The sequence below is a fragment of the Crocodylus siamensis genome, chromosome 10 (genome assembly GCF_052110815.1).
Source record: "Crocodylus siamensis isolate JL-2025a chromosome 10, ASM5211081v1, whole genome shotgun sequence".
NCBI lineage: Eukaryota > Metazoa > Chordata > Crocodylia > Crocodylidae > Crocodylus > Crocodylus siamensis.
The window spans coordinates 10,206,234-10,233,215 of NC_143404.1; positions in this window are offsets into that span (position 1 = coordinate 10,206,234).

A 26,982-nucleotide genomic window follows, 5' to 3' on the forward strand; every position below is an offset into this window, starting at 1 on the left:
GTTGACTGAAGTGATAGCAGGACAAGTCCCACGTGGTCTGAACTGTGTGCGCCTGTTCACTATTTCGATCAATTTATTGATCGCCTTTTTTCTTTTTCGCAAAGAGAATGAAATGAGGAGTGGGTCTTAGGGCTTGGGAAAAGGGGTGGCTCAATCTTTGGAGGTGCTAAGAGCCCCTCTGGGAGTCAAACATGCAGCACTTCACTCAATCAATAGTATTTGTACCAAATTCAACCAAGTAATGTCTTGGAAGAAATAACAAACCAGAATGAACACTCTTAATGCTTGCCTGGAAACATGATTGCCTCCCTAAACTAAAATGCATCATAGTAAATTTAAAGAGGCATTTCATAACTTGAAAATGGATACATTTTCCCTTAATTAATGCTAATGTATTCAAGGAAATTCTGTGATCTAACAGTGCTGACAAATGTAAGCATTAAGTCAATCAAGACCTAGTTTCGTGATCGTAGAATGCAGAATGGCTACATTTTCTTTCTCTTTCACTTGGGTTTTATTGCTCTATTTCTAATGGTCATAAAATGTTGTTTATTCCCATTCATTCATTTGATCCCTATTTTAAAGACCATTTTTTAAAAATCCACTTTTCCTAAAGCAGCCCTACCTCTGGAGATAAGTGCTTTAAAAGGAAGCACTCCTTCACCTCAAGGTTTTCCATCACATTATAAAGCAAAGGCAATTTCAACTTGGAAAAATTGCTGAAATAACTGACAAATGATGGGGCTGATTCACCATTGCATTATTCTTGATTGAAGCCAGTGAAATCAATGGTCCCTTAACTCTTCTTTTTTTTTTTTTGCCATCATATGGACTCTTTCTAAAAAGTGGGTATCTCTAGCTTCTGCAATGGCAAACTATCTCATATTGGAAATATTTCCGTAGCAGCATGGGGTGGTGTATTTTAAATAAAAAGAGAAATGAGAACTGCAGTTTTGAACTCAGAGGCTCAAATCTACTCTTTTTCACTCTTTTATTAGATGTCTTTTAAACGTGCCCTGTACTATATTTTGATTCTGCTTATTACTAGCATCAACCCAGGGCAACTGCAGTCAGTGGTATTGCTCCAGTTATACAGCAGCACAGCTGAGGTCTGACTCTTGCACTTTGATTACATATGTACATTTATCTAAGTGGTGTAATATGGTCATTTGTGGATGGAAGACAGATGTGGTGCAAGCCTGTATTTTTCCATTCTTTTGTCTATGCATTGTGTCCACTAAGCTTTTATGCAAGTGGATTATCTTCCAATTCAGCAACTATACTGCCTAATCCATTAATTAGTGTATTAGTAAGGTCAGCCTTAAAGGTTTTGCTGAGAGGTTATTCCTTTTTTTTGCTGCCTTGCTTATTATTAGCTTTGCACTATGTTCTGATACCTGTAAGGGATGTATTTTCTCTCTCTGGTTCTCTTGGGTAGAGGAAAATATAATCAGGTGATCCTAGTTTTCTCTGATTTAAAAAAAAATAATAATCCCCAATTTTTGGATTAAAAAAAAAAGTAACCCACAATCCACATTTTACCATGATCAAAATGAAACACCACTAATGTATATATATGTGTGTGTGTGTGTAATATATATATAAAAATTTGCAAAAATGTGGATTGTGGGTTACTTTTTTTTTTTTTTAACCCCAAATTGGGGATTTTTTAATCGCAGAAAACCAGGATCCCTAGTGATAATACTCATAAAATTTAGGCACTGAAACAAAACGAGGCTCAGCACCATGAGCAGGCAGCTCTGCCATTGCTCCTCAATACTTACCTGCAGTGCTCCTCTCAGACCAGTGTTGAGCCCACCATGTGTAGTAGTTTTATAGTGTGGTAAAGTGTCTTCAGGAAGAGTTTGCTACTGAGCTAAGATCTCATTATGGATCGACAACCTGGGGCTGGGCCTCGGAGACGCAGAGTATCTGTTAACGTACGTTTCGCAGCCTAGTGTGTATGTACATGTGCATTGTGGGGGAAAAACAATTCCTATCTAATCAAGCAGCTGAAATTCACCAGCGACTGTAAGGTTAGTTTGCTGAAGGTCCAGATATAAAATCACAAATTGTTTTGCTGAAATCCGTGATTTAACCTCCAATCTGGAGGAGGCAGTTTGTTTTTATACCTGGTATCTTATACCATTTATTTTTAGCCCCTTGGTAGAAGAGACTTTGTGCCTATGCCTAAAATTGTGGCTGCTGCCCTGGGTGGGGTAACTTTTTCTGTGAGGTCAATGTTTCCTACCCCGTGAATCTCTTGCAGGACTCCCCGGCAGCATGTGTAAGTGATGGACCACATCATAGGTGGATACGGAGCCCGTGTTGAGTGTCAAAGAAAGTGTTTCACTGAGGCTTCCAGCTGTTTAGAAACCATTTAAATAAAACCAGGGTAAGTTTTTTGAGTCAAAGTGTTTTATTACTAAAGAAAGTTGAAACAAATCATTCTGATCCCTTTTCCCCCAAGAATATTTTTTAGCTCTTCTGATCAAAACATGCCAGCAAAACCAATGCAAATTCATGAAACAATTTGGTTGACCTGAATCTGCATTTTGATTTAAAAAAAAAAATGTTTTGAAACTTTTCCCACAGAAACAATGCCAAAGCTCATGGGCAATATCGTGGCATGGCTGTGACCAATATTATGAAAAGGCTTGTTTGCTTTGTTCATAATTAAAGACAGCAATGTGTAGGGAGCATCTTTGAGTCACTTAACCACCTTTCCACTTTTATGTAATGTCTTTACCAGAGGCAGGTTTTGGGACCTCCATTTCCCAGCATGTGTGTCCTTGTAGCTGTAACTTTAGCATTATGCCTGCTCCCAAATCACTTCCTCGGGCGAAAGCTCCCTGGGAGTTTGGGACTGAGCCCCAACTTGGCACTGGTAATTGCTCATTGTACCCTCGTTCCTTTCTCTTGTGGGAAGATGGTTGGGAAGAAAGAGCTTCCACAGTCTCTAATACCAGAGAGACTACTTATGTAACTGCTCAGTGGTGTGAATGAGGGGTTCACTAGCACCCCCTAAATTTTAGCTATCTGAAGTTGGGGTATGGCTGATCTGAGGGGAAACTACCTACCATTCCCGATTACTGGCAGCTGGTCAGTGTCTCTCTAGTTTGAAGCGAGGCAAAAAATAAAGCAACACTCCTGCCACTGGAGTTGGTGATGGAATTGTTTCTGCTCTTATGATAAATGGTCCATCTGAACCTAATTATTTTGTTTTAACTGAATTCTTTCAATGTGCCTTGAAGCTACAAGTGAAGATTCACCTTTACTTCTCTCTTCCAAATAGAAAGCGTAGACGCACTTAATTTTCCTATAACCTTCAGCTGGTTCAATGCTAAGCCTGCAGTGCTAAAGTAGTTTAGTGCCCTGTTAATTATTTTGGAGGCCTGCGGTGCAAGGTGGTCTGGGAACTCTGCACAGTTACAACTGCACCATGCTGAAACGCAGCCATTTATTGAACAGGAAGTAACTTTATGGCACGGCTTTAAACTTCTTAATAAATGGAGCTTGGTTACCAAGGGCAGAATCTCCCCTCTAAGGAAAGTACATAGCCTATGCTTAGTCTTATTAGGAACTAGATTTTTTGTTGCATAATCCTCTTTTCAGTGCCCACAGAGCAACCACACAATGAATAAATAGGGCTTCAGCTAACCTCTGGAGGTAGGTGAGTCCCAAAATACATAAGATGTTAATCAAGTTCCCATACTTCATCTATGCTTTCACCACTAAGTTGCAGGAAGGAATAACATTATGAGTTTGTAATTTATTTCCATATTCTTTAATCATATTTCACTGGCTGTTTGGTTTATGACCTTTAAAACCACCTTAGATTTAGGCTGATAAATGGATGGCAAATAAATTTAACAATATAAGCAACTTCAGCCTATGGAAGGTCAGCAGAGGGCTGTGCAATCATTGCTTCCATTAATATGTTATATTTCAGTCAAAAGCTTTTCAGCGTTGAAGGTTTTCCGAGGGAGAACCTCTAACTTTGATGAATGGGTTTCTTCTAATAGCTGAATGGGAAAAGGAAATCAAAGCAGGGGAAAACCCACCTTTTTGTAGTAAAGAAATTAGCCTAGTGTTATTGATATTGAATGTGAACAGAATAGTAGCTGAAGTGTGGCGAGATGGAGCAGACGGCCTGCTTCTGAATAAACGGCAGATTTGCTCCTCAACCAGCAAAAGCTTTCTGACTGTTCCAGCAAATATTAGCTCTTTGGCAGATAGTAAATAATAGTATTGATATGGGATCTCATCCAAAGCTTGCTGAAGCTAGCAAGAGGACTTGGACCAAGGTCTGCCACATCCCGGGAGAGTGCCCTTACTAAGGGGCAGATGTTCTGGATTTGGTCTCTCGGCAGCTCCTGTTCAAGCTGTTCCATTTGATGCTCGGTACTTAAACACACCTACCCCCCCACTTCCTGGGGGGGTCCCGAATTATGGGGCTAGAGAATCCTTGTCCATTGTTCTCTTTGCCCCAGTGACTAGTTACATTTTCTTTGCAAAGTGGAACAACTTTCACAGGCGAATGCGGGTGAGCCCCCTCCTCAATGTTTTGTCCCCAAACAATGTAGTTCTTTTGGTTCAGCTGCCCTATTGAAAACTGAATTGCTGGGGAATGCAAATCATTATCCAAAAGGACTTCAAATCCAAGGGCGTGTGTAGATGAAACGAGAGGCTTGCGTGCACGACACTTAAAAGTGGGTTAAATGCTTTTGCACTGCTTTAATGGTGTCGGTGTTTGCATGCGTTGGTGGCGTCTTGCGCATTAATTCCAGCCGCTGTCGCACATTAAGGCATAATGTGCCCTAAGTGACTTTGGGGTGCAGCAACTGAAACCTCTGAGGAGTTTTAGTTTGCTTTCCTCCAGCTGCAGAGTGAAGCACCGGGCTCCGTGTGGCTCAGGGGCTGTGCAGGCAGCCCGGTAGCAGCCCAGGAAGGCATACTCCACCAAAGGGAGAGAGGAAAAAGAAAAGAAAAGTGGCGAGCCTGATTTGACTCCACTGAAGTCAGGCAGGGCTCTAGCGGGGGTCAATGGCATGTCCAGGCGGGGTTGTTTGTGGGATCAAGACACTCCATGGAGGCTCATTAACTTTGGTGTCATGTGGAGCAACCTGCGGGATCTGGATGCAAGTAGGTATTTGCTCACAGAAAGGCACTATTCTCTCTGAGTTCTGACTTTTAAACACCAGGGGCTTGAGTTAGGGACTTGTTAACTGAACAAAGAGGAACTCTGTGAGATTTGGATGTCCAGTCAAAGTGGCATGGCTAACCAGCTCAGTTTTGCATTTTAAATGCTTTTGCAACAGGCTGCTCTGGAACAACCTAGATACAGAACTGTATAATGGATAAAATCTGGAAAAACATTGACTTGCTTGAAGACTAGATGTGAGCAGAAAGAGGCAAATGTCACTAAACTGCATTATTTGCTGCTGATATATGTGCCCAGCTAGGTTTGTAATCTCATTCAGGGCTGGAAGGAAAGCTAGTCTTTTTGTTTTTGTTGGAGTTGAAAGAGTTAAAGTAATGGAGAAAACAGCAGAAAGCCTGTTATAGAATCGAGGTGACCTTTCCCTTGTGTTTAAAGCTGTGGTGCTTTTGTGTGAAATGGGAACTAAAAATCTGTTAAAAGCTCCAGTGAGAGAGAGAGCAGCAGTCATTATGGGAGAGATACAGGAGCTGAAAGAAAGGAGCATGTTAAAAAGAGGAATTAGAGCTAATCTCTGGTTCCCACAAAAAAAGGTATTGTCACCACAAGGCCCGTTAAAAATCTCTGGTCTCTTCAGTGGAACAAACTTTTTTCTTACTTCTTAGGGTGGTGGGCAGGATCATGGATGAGGCTCCTGATAAGGATGTTTTGCACGGCTCCAACCAGTCGGAGCAGCCTTACAGCTCTTTGAAACGGCCAGCCAAGGATTTCCATGACTTGGGGGAAATCCTTGATGATGTAGACCTAGCCAGGCCATGGTGTTTGGGCTTGACCAGGAGAGGAGAGTTTGCAGCCGGAGAATGCGGCATTCTGGAAACCCCCTTACCATGACAGTCCCTCGGTTGATCAGAGGAGCCTGGGGCTGCTCTCACCTGCACCAGAAGGCAGGTAAAGAACTGGGACGGGACACCAAGGTGTTCGTCTCCTACCCTTTCTGGTCCTGCAGCAAGTTTCATAGTTTCGTAGTTGGTCGGGTCGGAAGGGACCCGAGCAGATCGAGTCCGACCCCCTGCCGTGGCAGGAAAGAGTACTGGGCTCAAACGACCCCAGCAAGGTGTTCATCCAGCCTCCTCTTAAAACCCCCCAGGGTAGGAGCCAGGACCACTTCTCTTGGAAGCTGGTTCCAGACCCTAGCCGCCCTGACCGTGAAGTAGCGCCTCCTGATGTCTAGTCTGAATCTTCCCTCTGCGAGTTTGCGACCATTATTTCTAGTCACTCCTGGCAGTGCTCGGGGGAACAGGGACTCCCCCAATACCTGCTGATCCCCCCTGACTAGTTTGTAACAGGCCACTAGATCCCCCCTCAGCCTTCTCTTGCAGAGGCTGAACAGGTTCAGGTCCCGTCGCCTCTCCTCGTAGGGCCTGCCCTGCTGTCCCCGATCATGCGAGTGGCCTCCTCTGGACCCTCTCCATGCTGTCGACATCCCTCCTGAAGTGCGGTGCCCAGAACTGGATGCAGTACTCCAGCTGCGGCCTGACCAGTGCCGCATGGGGGGAAGTATCACCTCTTTGGCCCTGCTCGAGATGCATCTGTGGATGCATGACAAGGTGCGGTTGGCCTTCCTACCTGCCTCCCCACACTGCCGGCCCACGTTCATCTTGGAGTCAATGATGACCCCAAGATCCTTTTCCGCCTCCGTGCTGACAAGAGGGGAGTTCCCCAATCTGTAGGTATGGTGCCGGTTGTTCCTCCCGAGGTGCATCACCTTGCACTTGTCTGTGTTGAATCCCATCCTGTTCTCATCCACCCACCTCTGTAACCTGTCTAGGTCCAATTGTAGTCTATTCCTCCCTTCTAGCGTGCCCACGTCCCCCCACAACTTGGTGTCATCAGCAAATTTGAACAGGGTGCTTTTTACCCCCTCGTCCAAGTCACTGATGAAGATGTTGAACAGTGCGGGCCCGAGGACCGAGCCCTGGGGGACCCCACTGCCCACATCCCTCCAGGTCAAAAATGACCCATCCACCACCACTCTCCGGGTGCGGCCCTCCAGCCAGTTGGTGACCCATTTGACTGTGTGGGTGTCGACACCACAGCCCCCCAGTTTCTTAATGAGAATGGAGGAGGCCTTCCGAAAGTCCAGAAAGACTACGTCCACCACAACACCTGTGTCTAAGGATTTGGTGATCTGGTCATAGAAGGCCACCAGGTTGGTCTGACAGGACCATAGGAGGCCAGCTGATGCTGTTGCAGAGGCACGCAGTAGAAGGGGTTTATAGCATCCAAATTGTGGGGTGAATGTGTGAGGGGAGAGAGGGGCAGTTGTCAGTGTCCCTTCCTGTGTATAAACCACCCAGACAAATTTGCCTTCACTTGGGCACCATTCCCACCAGTGGTGATACTGGCAAAAGTGAATTGTAGCATTGTTACCAGATTTGCCAAAAGATGAACATCTGCCTTTGTACCAGTTGATTATTTTATAGCAGAAATACCTAATGCAACCAACAGCCCCCTTTGCTGCCAGCTATAACATCAGTCCAAGCCTCTGTTGGTATTTCTTTTGGGCACAACACATGCAGACAGGCCAATATAGAAACCAAAGGCCGGATTCTCAGCTAGCGTAAATTGGCATAGGTCTGATTTCAAGAGAGAGCCTAATTTACACCAGCTAAGAATTTGCCCCCATTGTCTCTGGTACAGAGAGAATGGGTGGGGAATTGTTTGTTAGTGTATGAATCTCAAGTGACATTTGCTGTTGATTTAGTATCTCTTAAGTGATATATGATTTCAATTAGGAAACAAAGATGCTTACTGCATCTTTATGATATGTTTGGTTGGACAGAAGTGCTTTGCACAGTCTTTCCATTTCAGATGAGGTAAACAGGAGCAAAGGCTTTGCAGGTTGCTCACTGCAAAGTTACTTCAATGACAGCCCAGAAAGCCAATTGGATTGAATTCATGTCCTGTGCATCAAAGTCAACAAGAAGTCATTGAATCAGATACTCTGTGGGTCTAAATTGGCCTGGCTGTGGAGGTAACTAATTTATACCATTTGGGAATCTGTTTCACTAAAGACAACGCTGTCTGTTGGAAGGAAGCAGAGGAGCTCTACTATATGTCACAGACGCTACCATTGAATGGATATTTTCAGCTCCAGTGATAAGGACAAGAAATTTTGGGGCAGAATGATCTAATTTTTCCCCGTGTTTCTGATGTGAGGTTCATGGGTGTCACTATGCTGAACATCACAGGCTGTCAGAAGTGCCAAGTGCTCTTGTGCTTGCTAAAATGTTATCGCCGTGTCCATAAATGCAGGGGTCTAGCATTAGTCATGAGAAGCACCTCAGTTTGAGTTAGCGTGCACGATGGCATAAGAGCTGAGGCCAACATCAAAAGAATTTTAAGCAAAGCCAGTCTCTGTGATGCCTGATTCATTAACATCTAAAAGGGCTTTGTGTAATGGGGATACAAATATATTTCTGGATGGAATTAGCGGAGCGGTTACCGAGAGCTATTGGCATTCCAGTTCTGCTGTGAGTGAAGTATTGATGTCCAACGTTAAAGTAACACTTCCTATTTCAGATGCAGTGTCATCCTGCGCCAGCTCTCTCTGTTCAATGAGGCATAATAACATGCAAAGGGGGACAGGGGGTGTTGAAATAGGGCACTCTTACGACCATCATCACAGTCGTGACATTGAGATGAAATGACTGGCCCGTGCAATCCGTTTCCTTTCGGGATACCTGCAGAGGAAGACGAATGTTGGAAGTAGGTAGGCAGATGAGGCGGAAGGTAGGTTCCATTGCTGTGGGTTGGTAAGGGAAGGGGCACCGCGTATCTTAGCTCTGTATAAGCACCGGTGAGGGCAGAGGCTTCCTGCCTTCCCCATCAGTCTTGCATGGCCCTGCATCCTTTGCAGCGAATGTGCTGCAATCCTGAAAGAGTCTGAACTTCACTTCCCAGCGCTGACCTCCGTGAGTCTGTGATGATGATTGCATGCTCTGGCTTTTTACTGGGTGAGAGTTGCGTGGTGCCTTGCTTCTGTGTCCTTTTGCTTCTTGTCTAGTGACATTCCTCCTAGGACAACAACTGTTTCAGGTAGATCATCTAAGTGAGGCTCTGAAGTGGGCAACACACGTACCTAAGAATCATTCCATCCATCCCTGCAATGCAGGCACCCTTTTATTAATGATGTTTAAAAGAAGAGTTTGAGTTCAAAGGGATGAGACCCAGTCTGTACTAGGAACAGTAGATGGTCTTTGAACTCAAGGTATTAAAATTAGGTTTGCCAAACTGGTGCCTAATGCTAGTAGCAGGCATGCTGAAAAAAGAGGTTAGTCTGAAGTCAGGCAGAAGGTAAGGCAGTTATTGGCTGATCGCTAACGTGTCACTCTATGGGGAAAAAAGTGGCTTGTAGTATTCACAGCATGAAAAACCAGAGCTTGTGCAATTACAGGTATAAGTATTAAATGCAGGCTGAAGTATTAACATGTAGTCGTATAGGACATTTAATATCTAGTTGTTACTGCATTCCTTGTACACGCTTCACAGTTCCCATGTTGGTCATCTGGAGTTTGGGTTGCTTACAGAATGCCAGACGTGGCTTGAAAATGAGGATCTGATTATAAAAACTAGGGCTGGAGCTGATTGAAAGCTGGGTTTGAATGTGTGACACGCTGCAGCACTCACACTGTTGATGTGAATGTCCCCAACGATATTGCATTTTTAACAGATTAGCTGCCACTTGCCATAGCTTGTAAAATTGTAAAATAAATGCCAGCTGTAATTAAAAATGCTCATTTCAGATGCATGTCTTTGTTGCTTCCTGGTGAGAGATGTTCCTGAGTTTCAGCCATATGAACTTTCAAAGTGCTGAACTAAACAAAATGGGCATAGTTTTCCTTACAAATATTACAGTCAGGTGCTTACAAGCAATTAAAATTATCTGGGATTGATTAGTATCTTGGAAAGCCCTTTGTAAAGCAAGAGGAAGGGTGATCACATAACTGCTTGTAAAGAGGGATGTTTGCCCTGCTCCCTTGGGAGTGTTGCATTGTTCACATGCTCTTCCCAATCTGCATGCAGAATGTGCTCTCAGGGGAAAGTCATACGTCCTTCCACCCATTTCCCCTCCCTCCCACTGACCCAGTGCTTTGCTCATTGAGCCGGGCTTGGTGCTAGGGATGACTTTCTCTTTTTATAGAAAAGCAGGAAGCAACTTTCCTCTAGATGGCATAATAGAAATGAATCTGCAGCTTTGTCCCATAATAGCTGGAGTAGCCTCTGTGACCCCAGATATTTCAGAGATGACTAGAACCTGCAAAGAGTGCCCATCCCTCATATGTGCTCCCTTCCTAAACCTCTGCTGGTGTGTGCCTGTGCAAAGACCTCCGGGAGAGCTGGGTTGCAGGGTGGAGAGTCCCTAAACCTTTTATTTCTGTTCCTGCTCTTTGAAGTGACCAGGATTTTTCCCTTCACTAGAGGTAGCCATGGCTTTGCTTATAGTACGCTGGGCCACTGGGTGCATTTACACGTGCATTAACACAGTTTGGTTAATTTGCATTAAATCTAGGAGTTCAATTGTGAAGTACTAGGAAAATATGCATTAGCCCAGCTTAATACACATGAACTAAAGAGCACAGGGCACTTCTACACACGCTCTGGTGGGGAGGATGGTGGGTGCTTTTCTTAGAGCAGCTCCAAGAGGTGCTCTAATTAAAGCACCTCAGCATCTTGTGTATCAGCATCCCTGTGCCTCAAAACAGCCACAGGAGCACTTGAACTAAACCTCTTTTGACAAGCTTTAGTTGAAGTGCCCCTGGTGCCATTTTGAAGTGTGGGGATGCTGATACACAAGATGCAGACACTGGCAGGAGCATGGCAATTATCACTCTCCAGCAGACTTGATTAATCGATGTGCTGTAATTACAGTGCATCGGAGCAGCCTCTGTGCTGGTGTACAGGTACCCACAGTTTGTAGTGATGCTATAATGCACATTAGCCTATTTAATGTGCATTAGTGGAAGTGCACTTTTTTTTTTAGTGACGCTTCAATACACATTAAAATAGGCTAATGTCTGTTAAAGCACATATATATATAGACGGGTCCGCTGACATCTAAAACGTGCTTAACAGCACGTCTTTTACAATATGAAATGTGGTCTGTGGTGATCGGAGGTGGCTGCCTGAATCTTTCATCCTGATCCAAAAAGCCTCCCTCCACGGCGTGTTGAATGGTGAACTGAAGGAGAGGTGACTGCAAACTCTCCAGTCTTATGTGATTTACATGCAGTCCTTTGGGCTCCAGTGAGGAGCCTGTGTAATAATGGGAAATTAATGATATGTAGCAGCCTGCACCTCTACAACAGCTTTCATCTGAGGATCTCTGTGCTTTTACTAATTAAGCCTCCCCACAAACCTGGCAAGATAAGATATTCATCTTAGATGGTAGCAGATTGAGCCAATTACTCAGGGTCACACAGCCCAACAGTCCAGAGATGGGGCTAGGGCTGAGAGTCTTGCCTCCAGGCTTTTTGTACTAACCCCTTCTTTGGGCTTGAAGGTGTTTGGGGGCTCCTGGCTTCTCATCATGGCATTTCTGTCTGAATAGACCTAGGGCACCATGGTACTGGCTAACATTGTCAGTTCGTCTGCATTTCCCTTGTATCTCTCTACATTCAGCGTGGCTGGAATGAAGGGAACACTTAGGATCATATACACTACAAGGACCTAAGAAGAGTGTACTAACTCATGTGTGAAAACACAGTCACAAGTTAAGGGTAAAAACAATGGATGTGGTACACCGAAATAGAGGACAAGGTCAGAATTGATGTCCCAGTTCCGGGCTCTCCAGGGGCTGGGAGGAAGGGAACTGAAATAGCTGGAGACAGAAAGCTGAGTGACAAGAAGGGAAGGAGAGAAAAAGCAACAGAAAGCAAGGAAGCAGAGACGTACCATGTAAAACGGAGATGAAGCAAATAGGAATTGGAAGGTGAGAATAAACGGGGGCAGGAGAAAGGGCATGCAGAGAAGGACAGAAATAATGAGGTGGGAATAGGAGTTGCCAGGGAGGATTAGACAGAATAGCGCCCCTCTCTCTGTAGAGTCGCTGTAATTGACTCAGTCTCTCTCTTATTTCCCTGTTTTCAGAGGCTCATAACCAATCTTTCCAGGCAGATTAAATTTGGTATTGGTTCTCATTTCCCTTTCCAAGCTGACTGAAATTGCTCATTTAAGTGCTTAAAGTTATGGCCAAATTCCAGTCCCATTTGTTGCATGGGGTAAAAGTCAGGGCAATATTTAGTCCTTCGAAATAGCACCGAGTCGATATACCCTAATATCCATCTCTTGAAAACTTGGAAAAGGCATTCTCGGTAGTAGTCTATGAATGCTAAGTATTGCTATTGATGTGATATCATCTCTGCTTGCATCTGTGCAGTCTGTAAGAGAAATACAGTGCCTTTGTTTTGGGGACTGCACTTTTACATGTGAGAGGCTCAAAGCACAGAGGCAGCCGCCATTTGGTGCTCGGTTCAGATATGGCATGTTGGTTTACTCACGTGAGCTCCTGAGACTTAATTTTTTTTCTTTGTTGCTGTCCCTAATCTGCAGCGAGATAGTTAGACTGAAAAAGACTTGGTTTTTTGCCCTTTGTACATGGAAAAAACTTAAGAGCATCCATCTATTGTGCTTTCATTATCTGAAAGTTGGGTTTTTTGGTTGGGGTTTTTTTTTTTTTTTTTTTAAATCTGGTGTGAAATGCAGAGAAGGCTGGAAATCATTACATATTCACATTGTTTTTCAAGAAGATTAATATCAGAGTCCCATCCAGTGCCCCTTTTCTGTTTATGGACTCAGTCGTCTATGGCCATGTATGTCAGGATCGCAGGATTGTCTGAGTACGCCAGACCTGGGGTTTAGCTCACCCGGTAATTGGTAATGGCCAGTTCCAGAAACCTGATGCTTCAAATGTCCGTGTGAAAACCCAGAGGAGGCAGATGCTGAATCATCTACCTCCATCTGAGATCCGTTGCTCATCGCCAATAGTCAGAGGCTGGCTTAATCACTGAAATACAAGGCTTAATATCCCTTGCAGAAGTGCTGCTGTCATTAATTATGCTATCTCTGTGTATTCCTAATAAGTGTTGCTCAGTTAGGTCTCTCCACTTACAGCTGCAATCCTTGAATAAACATTTTTACCAGTGATCCAAACAAAGATCAGATTTATCATTTCTCTTGCCCTCCCCCTTTCTAAAATTAGGCTTCCTATATATTATTTACACTTGTTTACTAATATCCTGCTGTGCTGAAGATAGCAGCTCTGTGTTTCCTCTGCAGAAGGCTGTAGTTTGTCTGCAGTGATGTTCCCCCACCCAGATCTCCCTGTCAGTGCAAGCATGTTCTTTTACATGGTGCCCTGAAAGCTAGAAAGATTATACATCTGTGATGTGTCGCTTAGAGGTGACTTGGATTTTATTGAGCATTAGAGGCTATAATAATAGGGGCAGGGGAATTGCTTGTACGGGCTGCTCTTTGCAGTACCTCTTCCTTTTTGTGCTGCTTTCTAGTAAGCAAGGGTGAGCGCAGTAGGAGTGATGAAGGCATCGAGGACCCATGGGAAAAGCTGTCTGTTCCTTGGAGACAGGCAGGGCATAATGCTCAAAGCAAATGGGGATGGTTATGGAAGACAAACCTGGAAATAATCTTCCTCCCCCAGCCCGCTGGTGGTGGAAGGAAGTCCAAGTGTTTTTCAAGACTTTGGGAGAAGTGAAGAGGCCTAAACAGAGGGCCATGTCCCTGTCTTGGCAAATATGAGGGAGAGTTAAACAGAGGCCTAAAACCATGCGAGTTCTTTCCAGAGCGGAGGGAAATGAGGCTTCCACAAAGGAAATATTGGGGCTCCTGTGGGGAAAAGAGTTTAGCCAGGCCTCATAGTCCCTTGGGCTAAACTGGTCCTTCCTGTGCATCTGAATGTCCTGTGGCAAAATTCCTCATTGGCCCTGGCTACGACCTCATGCCGGGATCTACAAGTGTGTCGGCAGCAAGAGGAGGATCAGGGAAAGTGTGGGTCCCTTACTGAATGGGGAAGGCAACCTTGTGACAGGATGCAGAAAAGACTGAAGTCCTCAATGCCTTCTTCACCTCAGTCTTCAGAGACCACTGCACCAGGCAGCAGAGGTTGGGGAGGAGGTGGGCAGGCCCCAGTGGTGAAAGAACAGGTTAGGGATTACTTAGAAAAGCTGAATGTGTACAAGTCCATGGGGCCAGATGGGATGCACCCGAGAGAGATAAGGGAATTGGCTGATGTGATTGCAGAGTCATTGGCCATCATCTGTGAAAACTTATGGTGATCAGGAGAGGTCCCAGATGATTGGAAAAGGGCAAACATAGTGCCCAGATTTAACAGAGGGGAAAAGGAGGATCCAGGGGACTACAGACCAGTTAGCCTTACCTCAATCCCTGTAAAAATCATGGAGCAGATCCTCAAGGAATACATTTCTAAGCACTTGGAAGAGAAGAAGATGATCAGGAACAGTCAGCATAGATTCACCAGGGGCAAATCATGCCTGACCAGCCTGATTGTCTTCTATGGTGGTATGACTGGCTCTGAGGATGTGGGGAGACTGATGGATGTGGTGTACCTTGACTTTAGCAGGGCTCTTGATACAGTCTCCCACAACATTCTCGCTGGCAAGCTAAGGAAGAACGGGATGGATAAATGGACTGTAATGGATAGAAAACTGGCTGGATCATCGATCTCAGGGTAGTAATCAATGGCTCAATGTCTAGTTGACAGCCAGTATCAAGTGGAGTGTCCCAGAGGTTGGTCCTGGGGCTGGTTTTGTTCAATGTCTTCATCAATAACCTGGAAGATGGCATAGAGTGCACCCTTCGCAAGTTTGCCGATGACACCAGGCTGCGGGGAGTAGTAGATATACTGGAGGGTAGGGCTAAGATTCAGAGTGACCTAGACAAATTAGGGTTGGGCCAAAAGAAATCTCATGAGGTTGAGAGAGTCCAGTGGAGGGTGACAAAAAGGGTGAGGGGGCTGGGAGGAAAGACTCGGGGTACTGGGCTTACTTAGTCTAGAGAAGAGGAGACTGAGACAAGACTTAATAGCAGACTTCAACTACCTGAAGTAGGGTTTGAAAGAGGATGGAGCTGGACTACTGTCAGTGGTGGCAGATGACAACAAGGAGCAACAGTCTCAAGTTGCAGCAAGGGAAGTTTAGGTTAGATATTAGGAAGAATTTTCTCACTAGGATGCTAGTAAAACACTGGAACAGGTTACCCAGAGAGGTGGTGGAAACTCCATCCTTGGAGGTTTTCAAATCCCAGACAGACAGACAAAGCTGTGGCTGGGATGATTTCACTGGGGATGTTCCTGCTTTGAGCAGGGGTCGGCCTAGAGGATTTCCTGAGGTCCCTTCCAATCCTGACTTTCTATGATTCTAATCTCTTTTCTGGGGTGAGAAGTGGCACAGAAGAGCAACTGCGGGTTTAGTTTACTTGTCCCCTCTTGCGGATTTCTGCTCCTGGCAGAAGCCTTTCCCTTCTCAGCACATAACCTTCAAAGCCCTGTCCCATAGTGGACATGTCTACATGTGCGTCTTCTTCACATTAAATTTACTGTGCAGTAAGTGGGTTTAGGCCAAAGTTAGTCCCAAGTCAGTCCACACAGTGTTACTGCACAGTAAGGTGTCTACATATGCATTACTGCACAGTAACTAATCAGGTGTAAATTCATGACTAATTGGGCATGATTCAGGTATCAAATTTACACCCAAGCTGGTGTAAGCTGGAAGTATGGGTGTGCACGTGTAGATGCCGCCCATACTGTGCAGTAATTTTTGGTTACTGAGCAGTAAATCTGAACGTATAATCATGCTCAGAGAGTAGGAGAACATGTAGCTATGGCGCAGCTGCCTCTTTTTCTCCTTGCAGACACTTTTTGCCAGTTTTTTTGCCCCATTGAACAGTGTAGCAGAGAAGCACATGGCTTTTCCCCAAGCAATTATGACACTTCACTAGCTTTGTATGCATCTGACATCTACCTGGAGTGGTAGCAGTAGAAGCTAGCAGGAATAAGAATTGATACTGCAGGCAGGATTTTCAGAAGCACCCAACATTGCCCTGACGCTGATTCCAATGAATTTAAGAGGAGTTTTACCACTGACTTTGGGAAGTAAAGCCCATCCTTGGTGAGAGCCAGGAACAATCACTGTCACTGAACACAATGAGGGTAATGAGATTGCATGGTCCCAAATTTTGCATTGTAAAATAGACAGTGCAATGCAGAAATGTCCATGCTTTTGAGAGGTCCTGAATGCTATCACCCCAGAGGCCCTTGTGGGTACTAACCACCTGACAGAGTCAATTCCCATACGGTCAACTGCATTACAGTGGATGGGTGCATCTCTGGGTACTGCAGAAATGGCCTTATGTACAAAAAAAAAAAAGAGAAAAAAAAGAAAAGATGTTTTTTAATAACAGTATTTGTCATTGGTGAATGAATGAGGAAAAGGTTAGCACAATGTTTGACTGCAGTAAATCTCTGGATGCAAAGCACAATGTAAGCGCAACATATTTGAGCATTAATTACCAGAAGACATGGCCATTTGTTCAGCTCACATATGAGTAAGGTTAGAAAGCCCTTCATCAGATGGCATCTGCTGAATATGCAGTGTGTGGTGCATGCTACTGGGAAGTTCAGTAACTTGAATGTTGCAAAAGTGACATTGCTTATTTAACTAGGAAGCCAGTCTGGGGAGCTCCATGCCCCCCAAAGGTGGGACAGCAGAGTGCTTGTAAACCTCCTTGTAAACCTCCTCTGTAGGTTAAGATGAAAATCTAGCAAGTGGGCCCCACCCTGGGGAAGAAAGTGGAACCTGACTTTTCTAGTGGTGCAGTGTGAAAATATTTATCACATGGGTAAAATTTTTCTTTGTAGCAGAAGTTTCAGAGTGACAAGGATTACAATTATTTCAACTTAACTTCTGTGCAGTGGAGGTTGGAGCACCAAGCCTGCTGTCGGTAAAAACCAGCAGCTCTTGCCTTGAAGTGGTTTTGTGTGCATAATATTCACCATGGACTGCTGCGACTGTGCAGAAAAAGAACAGCAACCTGGTTTACAGCATCCAGCTACTTCCTGTATAATGGGAATGTCAAACACCTGGCTTCTTGTGGGCTAAGATCAAGTGTAGGGAGCATCTTGGAGGATGCTTGCCTGTAGTATCTGGGGCATCTGAATCCCAAGACATCTGGGCTTGGGCCTGCATGTAGGATACCTGCCAATGGTTTTGGAAGTATCTGAAGTCCCAGGGTGAGAGCCTGGGTCAGAGGATGCTTGCTGGTTGTAATGCCATACATGGTGTTTAGAAAGATTGAGTTCTGCTCAATCAGTGATTTGGAACTGATCTGGCTGATTTGACATGAAATATATTAATAAAAAAAATAAATCGGGCCTCACAGACCAGATGAGTGGTACGGGGCTGATCTATGGTTCAAATTCGGCCCATGAGCCTTTCCCCTCCCCCCCCCCCACATGGGGTACCTGCTGTGGCTTGTCTGGGATTTGTGCTATATGTCCCCAGCTGGACTGTGCTATACAGGCTAGGGATAGACATTCAAAAGCCTGAGTTGATTCAATCTTTGCAGGTTAGTCTAACCTGGTTTGTAACTGTACAGACATCCCCACTGGACTGAAAAAATGTAGGCACATATGTGCAGTGGCTCAGGCTAGAAGCTGGGAAGTGCTAGAGCAGCCCTCCCTTCCCTTGTATAGTGCTGAGCTGAGGGGGAGTGAGGCCAGGCCCCAGCAGGATCTCTGATTAGGGAAGAGTTTTGCCCCCCTTCTCCTGAGCAGCTCAGTAGGGAGTTGCCAACACAGCGTTTATTAGCCCTAACTCAGTGTTTGTCAGCTCATTAAGAAAACAAAGCCTCTCTCAATTAGTTCAAGCTCTTCTTACACAGCTTTTCCAAGGAAGGACGTTACCAGCCACCTGTTGATTAGATTTGTCCCATCTGCCACAGCAGAGGCCATAGGTAGCATGTGCTCTGCTTGCTAATGCTGAGAGGTCTGTGGAAGTTAGAGGGGAAGGGGAATCCCTGCTTCAGCAGGGAATAGTGAGGAGAGGGGGGCAACAAGAGGAAGCCAGGCAGACACTGCTGTGCTTATCGTCTCTGCTGGAGCTCCAGCCAGGGAGCAGAGGGGAGGGGCCAGGCCAGCTCTGTGGAGCAGAGACCCCACCCAGCCCAGAGAGCATGCCAAGATGTTGGGGGAGTCTGATTTAACTTAAACCAGGAAGGGGTCTGGGACAGACATTGCATGAACAATTTTCACTCAAATCAGTTAAGTCTGATACTACATTCAACCAGGTTTATCTCAGACCAGTTTCAGCCGTTTTCAAACTGGTTTATATGCACGGGTGTAAACTGGTTTCTGCTCACTTAAACTGGTTCATGTGTAATGTCTGTTCCTAGCCTTACAGTGCTGGTTCCAGCCACTTTGGAATCCACATTGCACTTGCCTGCCCATAAATGCAATCCTGGAGTGACTGCAAACCACATGGTATGCTTCCCAAGGCCTTCCTGTGGGACTCGTCTCCCACATGTTGTAACCAGTCTGCTCAGACCCAGGCGCAGCACCAGAGGCCAGTTGATGGAGCTCTGGGGACTGGCTCCAGCCTGTGGGCAGTATATTTGCCCCCCTCACTGTACAGGATGCCAACATGACCTCCATTGTACAGGAAATGGCCTGAGATCAAAGAAATGGGCTAGAATTTCTAGGCTGTAAAAGACTTAAATAGAAAAATCTCTTACAGTTCAGTGAAGGTAGATGCAGGAGTTTTAAGTGGCGAAGCATAATTTCATTATTTTAAGTTAGGCAGAAAGCCAGGCAGGGGAGCTCCTATTGAGCTGTGTGCCGTTGTGAGTCAGAAATTGCTTTACTGCAGCAACATCTAAAATGTGCTTGGTGCTGTACATGCACAGAGGGAGATCTGTACATGCTCTGAGTTTAGGATCGACATGGATTGGGCAGAAATAGTCTCCTGTGGGATTTTGCAGGGTTTTGCCCTGGCTGGGTTACTGACTTGTATTGCAAAATTGCTAATGGACATTTGCTCCAAATACTGCTGGCTGAGTGTGGAAAAGGGGTGTGCAAAATGCTGCTATAGGCAGTAGTCACATGTCTCCAGAAAAAATGCCATAATAACACAAAACCACCACTAAAGCTCTGACTGATGTAATGAAAATTGGAGGTTTTAGGGGCACCAACACATCACATGGAAAACTGGGAGTACTGCAAAGTGTGATCTTGAAGTCCTGCCTAAGCTGCATGGTGTGATTTTTCTGCTCTCGGTGCAAAATCCTGGCTTTACTGTGCTAAGCCTCACGGTAATGGTGCCTACCACGCAGAGGGTTCCTGAGCCAGGCTGCTGACCTGGAGTGAGTTGGTTCAGGAATCTGAGGGTATTCCCTGTGGGCATCGCTTCCCACCTTTCTTTGTCTGTCTATTCTCTAACTTCTTCAGGGCACAGACTCTTAGTATGTTCCCGAATTGCTCCTCATGCATCACCTGGCAAAAATGGAGCTGCTTTCCTTGCTTGGGGCCCTTGAGTGCCACTATAGAACAGATGAATAACATAACAGAAAAGTGAAAATGCCAGCAAGGCGCATGTGTGTAATCAGACCTCCTTCTTAGAGGAATACTTGATTATTTATCTATTATTCATTGCCCAGAAAGATCTGTGTTGCTAAGGTCCTGAGATCTGGATTGGAAACAGTAGCTTTCAATAGCAGTTACTATTGGCATCGTTCGGCGTGTTACAGTGTTTGACTTACATGAGCAAGGACGGTGGGCTGGCATCAGATAGAGAACGGACATGTGAGGTACGAAGTCAGACTGAAGCCAACAGTCATTCTTCATCTGGGGTGAAATTCGATCAGTGCCAGCAGGAGGCACGCGTGCCATTTCAGTCCCACTGAAGTATTCTTTAGAGCCCCTTTGGCACCTCTTTGGGCATAGGTGAATTTTACCCTTTGGACAGTGGCTGACAGATTACCTGTCCTGCTGCTGTCAAAGGCAAGCAAGACTTCTGTGTTTTACCTTTTTACAACAAACAAAGTTCCAGGAGGCTTCAGGTTGGGCGATCTTCCATCCGTGCCACATGAAACGCGGAGAGGTGAATTTCACCTGCCGAGGTGGTCTGCTTTTGCACCTTTATATGTGAGCAAGAGATAATTTATTTAAATTTATGATGGCTAACAGGCTTATCTAAGTACAGTTAAAATAACTTGCTGAATTATTCATGTGATATTTGGAATCATGATTGTGGGAACAAATTAGCTAACTGAAAACTGGAAATTAATGTTGCTCATTAATAATGCATGGATTAAGGCAGGATACCGGCAGAGCAGGAGAGTTGATTTCAAGCATACAAATGTGAAATCTTCCCTTTTATAACTACTCTGATGACAGTGTTTGTGTGCAGAATTATCACAGGCAACTGCATGTGATTCGGGGAAGCCAGAAGACAACGTTTGGGGTTTGCAATAACTTTGTAATTGGATCAAGTTGCTTGCCTCGGAAAATACAGCTTCCAGGGTTATTTTTTGTTTTGTTTTGTTTTTGCTGTTAACTGCAATGTTGTTTTTCCATCTTCTGGGTGCCAAAGGCTGACCCGTTGGATACCAATTCATTGTGGTCAAATAAATAAGTCTGGCCATTGGCCTTATCACTGGCAGAGACAGGAATTCTGGTGTTAGGAGGGGGAGCATATTCATGATATGAAATGTTGCTGCCTTGCAAATAAGGGCATGACGAACAGGAGATACTTATGCCTCCTGCCACCTCTTTGACCTCAGAAAAGGCCAAGCCTTGTCTGCTTCACTCATAAAAACAGTCCTGCTGAAAACAGTTTGGTCTAGAGAGAGCTGTTTCTGGAAGACAGGCAGTTTGTACTGTATATAGCACTGCAGTTAATGTCATTTTTTTTCTATCCCATCTTGCTTGTAACTAGGTGATGGTAAGTGGAGTTGTACAAATGATTTTCTCATTCACTTTCCCTAATGTACATTAGGCATGAGAGAGTTTCCAAAGAAGAGTTGAAAAAAGTTCAAAACATACAATACTTGCTAACCAGGAAGGAAGCCAACTCTTAGGACAAGTAGTGTGAGAGAGCCAATGGGTATGAGCCTAGGTTTAAAGGCCTCTTGGAGTACCAGAGAACTGATACGTATTTTGGAAAAATATGAAAAGGCATGACATGTTAAATCCATCTCTCTTTTTTTTGAGGAATCATCACTAAAGATTAGCCCAGAGGTTATGTGTGATTGTTTGATGTGCCTTCAGATGATATAATACACACAGGGCACGACTTGGATAATGACGGGTATATGTGAAGTGACATGATTGCTTTGATTAAGATAATAGTTGAAGCATGTGGAGAAGGAAATTATAAATTATATATTGCTGATTGTGAGGTTTATTTTAAGGGCATAATTTAAAGATTGTTGAAATCAGAAAAAGAAGATACTTAATGGAAGGAAGACAGTGAAAGGAAAGAGATCAGAGGAATTGCTGCTGAGTGACCAATGCAAGTAACCCAACTGACTGGTGTACAGCAAGTTTCAATTAGTGGATCTGTTTTTGCTCCCTTTTGCGGGGGGTGGGAAAACCAGCCAAATTGCTTGGCCAGGCCATTCCTTCTAAGAAAGGGAGAACTGAGGGCCAAATGTGCTTGGGGGCTAGGGAGCAATGGGCATTGCAGTCTATTAATAGTTACAAAAGTGTCTCTTGAACAAACAGGAGGAAACGCTACTATTTTGGGCATTAAAAATGGGAGCAGAAGAAACAGTAATAAAGATGCAAGATGTTAGGGCTGTGTGAAGCTTCGGTCCCTGATTCAATTCGGTGGCTGAATCCCCGAATCCAAACTGAATCAGGAGACCCTTTAATCTCTCCGAATTGAATTGGAACCATCCAAATGATTTGGTGATTCAGACCTAGACACAGCTTTAAATGTTTTTTTCTACATACCTCAAGGTACCAGGCGGCTTGTGAATGCTGAGATGGCGGGGAGGATGGAGCGTCCCACAGGAGCACAGGGGGCTCCCCAGCACACTCGGCTGCAGACCTGGAAGTGGGCCTGAAGCACTTCTGTGCCCCCCAGCCCAGCTCAGTGATCAGCAGTGGGGGGACCCTGGGTGCCCCCCTAGCACGCTCAGTGGCAGACCCGGAAGTGGACTGGAAGCACTTCCAGTCCACTTCCGGATCTGCCACCAAGCATGTGCAAATGTGTGGGGGGGGAGGCCATGCTCCTGTGGGATGCTCTATCCACCCCAGCATTGCAGCGTTCACAAGCCACACCTGGTACCTCAAGGTATGTAGAAACAACAGTTAAAGCTGTGTCTATGGCCAAATTGCTGATTCTCCAAATCAGCATCGAATCTTCAGATTTGGCTGAATCGAATCTGGGACAGCGATGTGAATCAAGAAATCGAATCGCTGTCTCCAATTCAGACCAAATCCAAATAAAATACAGCCCATTTCGCACACCCCTACGAGGTACAACAGACAGTAGCAAGATGGGCCGAAGCTGCCATGCTTTGTTGACCGCTAGATGGATGCGTCTGTACTCCTGGATTTAGTGCTGGCGGAGTTCAAAGATAAGAATGATGGAATTGGAGATGTGAAAGTTGGCTTTGGGGTGGGAAGGTTTGGTCATGGGTAGAGGTGGTGACTGGATGAGAGGGTGAGGCAGCTGTTGGATGCACATTCTTGGGCAATAGGGCACTGAGGAGAGGTGCTGAGTAAGCATAAAGAAAAGGAGAAGAATAAAGGGGTCTGCCGTATGGGTTGCAGTGCCCCTTCTGTACCTGTGCAACTGTTCCTACTGCATTTGTATTAATGCTTGCTGTAGGATGAAAGTCTTAATTGTCTCAGTTACCAGAAGTTTCCTTGTGCAGTTACTCTCGCTTGATTTCCGCGTGCCAATGGGTGTTAAGAGCATGTCTCTGGAAGGCTAGATTTCTTTTTTGCATTGCTGACTTGCAGACTACATTTCTCTGTGTTCATCTGCAGCATCTTTAATATGAGTAATGTTGGAGGTTTTGAAAACTGATTGTGATTAACCAGATCTGCTGATGACTCCAGTTAAATCAGTGATGTCCAATTTCAAACATACCTGGGGTGAAGTTATAAGAAAGGGGCTAATTTAGCACGTTATGTATACACCAGGCAAATTAAGTACCTTTGCCTGTGTGAAAGACAATATTAATTGAGTATGCAGGTAGGAGATGGCAGTCTTTCAGGGTACTGAGTATTTATTTAGAGGCAGAGTATATATTTATGCTGCTACCTTGCAGCTTGCACCTAAACCTTGATTAAAACTGGTGGATGTTGGCTTTCAGCTCACTGCCGTTGTATTCCTATTATGGATCAAAAGTTTATTTGCTTCTCTGGCCTGTGTGCAAGAAATAAAGATACGCTGCATAAGCTCCTAACCTGCACAGCCACAAATGAAATGCCTTGAATGGATGAAACCGCCCGTGTGTTATGACCTTGATACATGATTAAAAAGACGGTTTTTTCAAGCTGACTGAAAACTTTCACGCGAGCTGGGAGATGAACCACTTGCATGCACTATGAACCCAGCTCTTTTTTTTTCTAATTAATAATCCAAAATAGTGGTGGAACAGATTTATTATTGTCAGCAAAGCAGTTAACTGTCATGCCACTGATGAGTCAATGTCTTGTTTATGGTAAGTGCTGATAATACCCAGGTGTGGGCAGGGCACTAGGGCTGTGAGGTAGTGATTTCATTTTTACACACCATTTAGTTATGCCTTTATCTCAATTTAATCTCTGTTTTTTTTCTCTCCTCTTTACTTTGGTGCTTATGTGATATGTTTAAGAGTGACACAGGCTGCATTCAGAATGTTTTGCTGTCAGACTGGGGTTCTGTTTTTAATTGCTAGGTGTTGGGCTTTCATTGAAAAAGAAGCATGTAGAGCACAACCAGAAGAATGGATAGAAAGGGTAATGACCTTGTCAGTCTACCAGTGTGGGGTGGGGTGAGGGGGGATGAGGAAGCACCCAGGAGTTATGATTTCAGGGGCCCTAAACAGCCCCAGGCGATGGGTGAGTGGCAGCCACCATGGCTAGGGACAGACATTCAAAAGCCTAAGCCTGAATTGATTCAATCTTTGCAGGTTAATCTAACCTGGCTAGGCTTAACTGGTTTGTAATTGTACAGGCAGCCCCTCTGGACTGAAGAAATGCAGGCACATGCCTGTAGTGGCTCAGGCTAGAAGCTGGGGTGTGCTAGAGCAGCCCTCCCTTCCCTTCTAAGGTGCTGAGCTGAGGGGGCATGGCCAGGTCTCAGCAAGAGACTCTGGTTAGGGAGGGGTTCCACCCTCCCTTCATTGCTTCTGACCAGCGAGGGAGCCAGCAGGGAGCTAAACAGCATTTAGACAGCAAGGAGATGCACAGGGAGTAACACAGCATTTAGCACTCTATCAAAACAAAACAAAAGCGCCTCTCATTAGTTCAAGCTCTTCTTAAACAGCTTTTTCGGAGGCAGGAGCAGAGGGACATTACCAGATGACCTGTTGATTGGCTCCAAAAAGACCACTGTCCTGTCTGTCTTTGTCCTGTCTGCATTATACAGACATATCTTAGCATTAGCTAGCATACCACATGTTGGCTATGGTTCGTGCTGTGGGGCAGAGGGGAGGGGGGAATCCCTGCTTGAGCAGGGAGTGGGGTGGGGACTGGGCAGAAGGAAGAAAGGCAAATGCCACTGTGCCTGCAGTCTCCATGGGAGCTCCAGCCAGGGAGCAGAAAGGTGGGGCCAGCCCTGCTGTGGAGCAGAGAGGCCAGCCCAGGGCTGCAAAGCATCTGGGATGCTGGGGGACTCCGGTTTAATGTAAATTGGGAAGACTCTGGGATAGACATTGCATAAACTGGTTTGACCCATTGCATAAACTGGTTTGACCCAAATCATAGATTTCATAGACATTAGGGCTGGAAGGGACCTCGGGAGATCATCGAGTCCAGCCCCCTGCCCAAAGGGCAGGAAGTCAGCTGGGGTCATAGGATCCCAGCAAGATAAGCATCCAATTTACTCTTGAAGGTGTTCAATGTAGGTGCTTGAACCACCTCCGCTGGCAGACTGTTCCAGACCTTGGGGGCTCGGACAGTAAAGACATTCTTCCTTATGTCCAGCCTGAAACGGTCTTGCAGGAGTTTGTGACCGTTCGACCTCGTCATCCCTTGGGGCGCTCTGGTGAACAGACGTTCCCCCAGATCTTGGTGATCACCCCTGAGAAACTTATAGGTGGCCATCAGATCACCCCTGAGCCTGCGCTTTTCCAGGCTAAAGAGTCCCATGACTCTCAGCCTGTCATCGTAAGATCTGTTTTCCTGACCTCTGATCATGCGCGTGGCTCTCCTCTGGACTCTCTCAAGCTTCTCCATATCCTTTTGGAATTGTGGAGCCCAAAACTGGACGCAGTAGTCCAGCTGCGGCCTCACCAAGGCCAAGTACAAGGGGAGAATGACGTCCCGGGATTTGCTCGAGAAGCATCTATGGATGCACGCCAGCATTTTGGTCGCTTTACTAGCCGCAGCATCGCATTGCAGGCTCATGTTCATCTTGTGGTCAATGATGACCCCCAGGTCTTTTTCTTCTGTAGTGCTAACCAACGTAGCACTGCCAAACCTATAAGGGTGCTGCAGGTTTTTCCTCCCAAGGTGGAGAACCTTGCATTTTTCGGTGTTAAACACCATGAGGTTCTCGTCCGCCCATTTGCTGAGCTTGTCCAGGTCAGCCTGGATCACCCGCCTTTCTTCTGGCATGGATGCTTTGCCCCAAAGTTTGGTGTCATCGGCGAACTTGGCCAGTCCACTCCTGACTCCAATGTCCACATCGTTAATGAAGATGTTGAACAGTATGGGTCCCAGGACAGAGCCTTGAGGGACCCCACTGGTCACAGGGCACCACGATGAGTGAAAGCATCAATTAAGTCTGATGCTACATTCAGTCAGGTTTATCTTAAATTAGTTTCAGCCATTTGCAAAATGGTTTATGTGTACTGAACATCTGTTCTGTTACAGGTTTAGACTAATTTCTGGTCACTTAAGCCAGGTAATGTGTAATGTCTGTCTCTAGCCCATGACTCATTCTGTGGGAGGTAGGCAGGCTTTAGGGAGGAGGAGAAAAAGTCCTCGGTTTGTGGTGCCTCTCAACCAGCTTTGGGGTATCTCTCTGACCCTTCTGGGCTATCCTGATTTGCTCGGTGTCTGTGAACATTAAGGGGAGAATCTGCAGATCACTGGTGATTAGTATTTGAAGTCTGTGGTCCTGCTGTTTGTCTAGATGCACCTAAAGATGAAGAGGGACAGGGCGAGCTCAGCAGTGGTAAAGCAGGTGGAGCACAAGTCAGGAGAGGCAAAGAGTGGCTGACAGCTCCCTCTCTTTCTTGATCCTGGTGCTACTCTGTGAAAACCTCCTCCCCGCAGTTGGAGGAGTTTGCAGCAGCTGGCTCTTAGGTCAAAGGACACCTTGGGGACTGTGACCATCAGTCAATTGAATTTGCCATATGGCATGCAGTGGAAAGAATAACTAGTAGGGTGCTTGACTTTAGGAAGGCTAACTTCAGTGTGCTCAGGAGTTTAGTCATTGACGCACTGCAGGATAGGAGTATTGGCAAGATGGGAGTCCGGGACGGGTTCCTAAAGGAAGCAATCCTTTGGGCACAGAGGGAGACAATCCCATTGTGAGGGCAAGTGGGTAGAGGGGCCAAAAAACCTTCTT